Source organism: Cynoglossus semilaevis, chromosome 17, assembly GCF_000523025.1.
Source record: "Cynoglossus semilaevis isolate Cse_v1.0 chromosome 17, Cse_v1.0, whole genome shotgun sequence".
Taxonomy (NCBI): Eukaryota; Metazoa; Chordata; class Actinopteri; order Pleuronectiformes; family Cynoglossidae; genus Cynoglossus; species Cynoglossus semilaevis.
The window spans coordinates 5,183,546-5,188,923 of NC_024323.1; the positions used below are offsets into that span (position 1 = coordinate 5,183,546).

General features: G+C 41.2%; 1 long non-coding RNA gene across 1 annotated transcript in view; it reads right to left on the bottom strand.

The window, feature by feature from the left end:
* LOC112488447 (uncharacterized) overlaps positions 1–5,372 on the bottom strand; it is a 10,918-nt gene extending 5,546 nt beyond the window's left edge. Inside the window, exons 1-2 of the long non-coding RNA XR_003052507.1 lie at positions 3,615–5,372; positions 3,386–3,507 (exon numbers count right to left, since the gene is read on the bottom strand). This is a non-coding gene — a long non-coding RNA (uncharacterized LOC112488447). The remainder of the gene's footprint in view (positions 1–3,385; positions 3,508–3,614) is intronic.
* Between the last annotated feature and the right edge of the window lie 6 nt (positions 5,373–5,378).

The window sequence follows — 5,378 nt, forward strand, 5'->3', positions numbered from 1 at the left end:
AAAAACGACACACAGCCGCCCCGCGCAGCGCCAGCAGCGGCAGCAGCAGCAGCAGCAGCAGCAGCAGTGTGCATGTTCTTTCAGCAGTGGTTTGATAGGACACGATACCTGCTCCCTCCGTCTTCATCATTACACCACCACACCTCTGTTTCAGGTTTTAAAATAGTCCAAAAGTCCTGAATGGTGCAGTAAATACTAGTCTTATTTGGTACTGCGTGTATCCACTTTAAAAGTATTCCCCTACTACACAGTGACCTATATGTGTTTTTTACCCCCAACATGACACATGTATTTCACTAGTGGAGTTGATGTGGTGATTTGAACTGGTGGTGTCTCTTCTTACACTCACACTCACACACACACACACACACACACACACACACTGGCCATATAACCCATCACAGTGGATGACACAGCTCTGCTTTAATCCAGTCCCTCAGATCTGTCTGTGTGTCAGCATCAGCACACATCAGTTACGTTCTTGCACTAGATTGAAGGAGGCCAGTGTTTGCAGTGAGCTAAGAATATGTTGCCGTTTACAGGAGGCACGCAGTCTTCCACTCTCAGCCAACCGTCAGTAATCTGTCTAGTACTGGAGTCACTTGTGATCTTCAGTGATTCTGTCCAATAGTCCATCCCGCGATTCGCCCGTGTGTCCGATGTCACGTCATGTCATAGACATTACTAGGTAAAAAAAAAAGTCTGAGACCAAGCCTCAAAGGACAACATTTTTAGTGCAAGGATTTCTCTGAGGCATTTTCTTTAATGCAGGAGATGCATTCATGGACCAGCGTCTCCTTTGTAATTCAGTCCTTTGAGCCGAGAGAGCACAGAACTGTCCTTGAGGCTTTTGATAGCTCACCACTAACATAGGACAACAAACTGAGGATTCCACCACCATGACCATTTAACCGTTCCTTCCTTCAGTTTCATATGAATGAAGATAGGAAACAAGAGAAGTGGTTATTTTCTAAAGAAACGAAGAAAAACCTTAATCTGTAGTTTGGAGTAATCTGAGATTTTAGATTACATTTCGTCCCAAAAAGAGTCTAAGAGACACCCTACTTAGACCTGGTCTGGTGGTGCAAAAAGGAGCCGATCTACACTACAGCACAGCACGCCGCATAAGTTAGAAGATCTGGCTGCATAAATCCACCCTGCTTGAAAAAGTGACCCTAATCTCACTTTCCATCACAAAAACTCACCCTGTGACATGTAAACTTATACCACGTCATTTGCTGCTTGTACATCTGCCATCTAAGGACACGGTGAAGGCCGTGCTTTGGTTGGCGAGGCACAGGAAGAGGACGGCAAGGCTCGGATTCAGAGAGAACTAATGAAGGATGTCGTCCTTCAATTACTCTCGTTCGTCCACTTAAAAAAGCCACAAAGCACAATTATTATAATTGGCTCAGCACTCATCAGCTGGGTGGGTATAGGACAGTGTGTGTAGCACCAAATTGACTTAACGTGCTGTGTGCACAACACTGCCACTGGATTTCCATCTCCAGGACGGGGGCGGGTCAGAAGATCGTGAGATTTTGGCATGAGATAAGGACATAATTCTAAATGGAGTGTGCGTACCTCCCATGTCTTCCCTAGCACTCCTCTGTCCATCTGTACTCTCCCTTGGGGGAGCAGTTCCCAAACTTTACTTCGATGGGTAAAAATAGGCATGGATTCAAACGCTACTAGAGAGACTGCTGGAAGAAAAGATGCAGACAAAATTCCAGGGTATTAGCAAAAAATAAATAAAAAATCTGTTGATCAAAAATTCTGCTACTATATTTTGCTCTTATCAATGTAAAAAAGTTCCCTCAATTTGGTAATGCAAAAACCTGAAGTTTAATATGAAAACAAACACTCCAAATACTCCTTTTAAAAATGTACTTTTTGTACTGATGTGTAAATGTACTGATTTTGTGGTGTACTTAATGGTTAAACAAATCCATTTGTCCTTAGTTTCAACAAAACATTTTACTCTATTTGCACTTTATCTCAATGAACACAATAAACAATCATGAATCTGAAACTCTAGTTTTATTGCCATGCCAAAATGTTCCTAAAATATTTACATGTAGTTTAATCATTCATTTTCTCCAGATGAGTCATTTTTATGGTCACACTGAAGCCAATCCCAATGATCATGGGGCAAAGTATTTATCAAGTAAAGCCTGGACAGTTCACCAGTCCATCACAGGCCAAACAACCGTTCACACTTAAATTCACACCAAGTGAAGTGTCTAATTAACCTAACCTAACTACGCACATGTTGGGAGAACATGGAACAGGAAAACCATCATTTACCACTGAGTGGTAAAACTGGTGACCTTCCTGTAAGGAGTGAGCAGTGACCACTCTCTACACTCTGTTTTGTTCTCTTCTTCACTACAGCCCAGTCAGAAATGTACTGTGACTGTGATGTGACTTGAAGCTGCCTGTATTCTCCTTCCCTGACGGTCATTTCACTGGGGTTATATAAGCACCTATGAAAGAGCAGCTCTCTTTATGGCGCGTCTTTTAGTGTAGCTGATAAGACACTCAGCCCCGGACCACTGCCTGCAGACCCCTGCTTTTGAGTTTTCCCATCCTGGCATAAAGTCATTGGTCTTTGACAGATACACTCAGAGTGAGCTTTTATCAAACTGCTGTTGTTGACAATCACAGCAGACACGCACTTGGAAAAAAACAAAAAAAAAACACCCACCAAAACTCAGCTCTTTTCTCCTGTTCCACGCAAAGCCAAAGGAATCACGATATGTTAAGAGGTGTGTGTTGACTTACATAATGAGTGTTTCTGCAAAAGGACGCCACAAAAACGGTGGCAAACAACACACTGCACGTTGGATCCTAAACTGCACCAGTTTGTCTTGGACATACATTAAGGCAGCGTAATTATTCAAATTCAGAGTGTGGAAGCTGCAGGATCTACTTTCCCAGTGAGCGAGTTTAGGTTACCATGTGAATGATATGCATGTACCGAGGCCTGGTGTAGCATTTCCATCTCTTGCTTCAATTTGTCTTTCATTACATCATGCTGTCTTTACAGTATCACATGTGAGCGGGTGGAAAACAGCCTAACTGACATGCGTAAATCGACGAGCCGAAGCCGGGGATCAACCAGCAGCAGTATCTGTCATCTCAGCTAGCATTTACGAATGCTAATTTGAACAGTTGGTGCAGTCATACCCAAAGAATGGAACAGGACATCAATGTTGAGTCACTAAACAAAATTAGCTTTTAGGTTTTTATCCAATAACAATTAAAATTCACTCACTCAAAGAATTGCCTTAAAATTGCCAAAATAAAAAAAGTTAAACTTGAAATATTGCTAACAATGAAATTTGTATGACAGTAAATAAACTATTATTTCAACATTTCTCACCTTATTTTTGTTTTTCTTCAAACCACGAAGCTTCTCTTCCTGTCAGGCTGTGGATGAAGTTGTGAAGCACCTTTTCATGACACACGTGGGAAAACATCAAAGTTGAATCTGATCCTGTTAATCTTTCAAGAACATTTTCAAAACGTTTAACGTACGCATCCAACTCCCAGGATGTTAACAATCAGTACTGCAACATAAAAAATGTTTTTATTTGAGGATTAATACTTACAATAGTCTGTTTTCTCTGAGATATAGCTAGGATAAGCTAATCCAGCAAACACACCTTCTTGATTGCTTCTTTTGCTTTAGGTTTTTTAACAGCAGCACTGTAGCTCTATTTAATTTCCATTACTGCCACCTACTGGTTCTTTGGAAACACTCATCACTTACATATCTGGTGCTGTTACGTGATTAGTGTTTACAGACTGACATTAGTATTTTAAACAATAGTGCTCCACAGAGAATTTTACACAAACATCTCTATGGTTTAACCCCACAAAAAGACAGATTCGGCCAAGCTGGTTTGGGATAACAAGACCTCAGTCACACTCCAACACGCATGTGACAAACCTTCAAAAGTTGTACGATGCTATTAAATATTGCGAGGGAGATTTTGATAAAAGTTTTTCCCTGGGAGTCACGAAACAAATGCTGAAAATGCATGTACAGAACAATAAAGCCTTTATTTTTTGTCTTTCCATACTTCAAGTTTGTCAGTCCCACTCAGTAAAAGGTGTCAAAGAGAGTGAAGGAGTAAGAGGTAGAGCAAGTGTTCCATTCTCATTGTGACCAGCGTAAAACTCTGTTTACACACCAAGGGAACGGCCCTTCAAAGGAGGCCAATTGAACAAAAAGAAGCAAATTAAAAAGAAAAAAAAAAAAAGAAAAAAAAAACAATGGACAAGACAGCAGCTTCTTTGTGGTGTTGCTAGCTTTTCCCTTATTATTCACAATCATAAATACTCCTCACTCACTGACATTTGATATGGGTTGCACTACAGTGTAAACCAGAGGCATCATCACTATGGCCGCCACCACCACCACCACCACCATCACCATCATCATCATCACAGTCTCTGAACACTTGGAGTGGGGAATCTGCCACATGGCAAGGGCTTCTTTGATGAGTCCAGTGGGCTCTGCATAGCGTGGTCTGACAGAAGAGATAATGACTGCCTCCTGCTGGATCCAAGAAAGACTCCGGCTCCAGCCCACCAAGGAGGGAGTTGAGTAGGAGGTTGTCTCTACGTGAAGAAGAGTAAAGAAAACCTGTACAGCCCAAAATAGGAGTACGACCGTCAGCGTGCCCTCTGAGTACGTGTGTGTGTGTGTGTTTGTGTTGGTGTGTCACACTGCATTAAAACTAACAAATACCTACCGTTCGTCTACACTGCCAGTTAAGGACAGTGCTGTTATGCTTAAAAAAGAGATAGTATTTACAACTTCAACACTAATTATTTCCTTACCACACTGTTTGCATAAGGCATCAGAAAGTCTCCAAAAAGAAGAGAAAACAAGTAAGTGCCTCATACTGTAGGTAAAAACGATGCCGAATCCAGGATTGAGATCATAAGCCAAAAAAAAAAAAAAAAGGGGGTTAAATAAGTGTAAATGCTGCCAAAATTAAATAAAGCAAAAGTCCAAAAAAACAAAAAAATAATTCAATAATTCATAAAGATGATTTGCGAAAAAATGGCACACAAAAGAAGGTAAAGCTGTGAGCTCTGTAAGGCAACCCGAATTATTCCAGGTAGTAACAACGTCATTACTGGAGCAGAATCTTTAAAAACGGAAAAGTAGAGCAGGACAACTGAGAGGTCACTGCACACCAAAGGCTGTGCCTCTAATCACTTAGAATTTTTTTTTATGTTATATTCCTGCCTCACACGACCAAGTCATCCAGGAAGGATTTGCATCTCCCTTAACTTAGAGTGTGAGCTTTGACTTTTCTTGCCTCTGCACTGACTGATCACCTTCAGGCAAAACCAGGTCC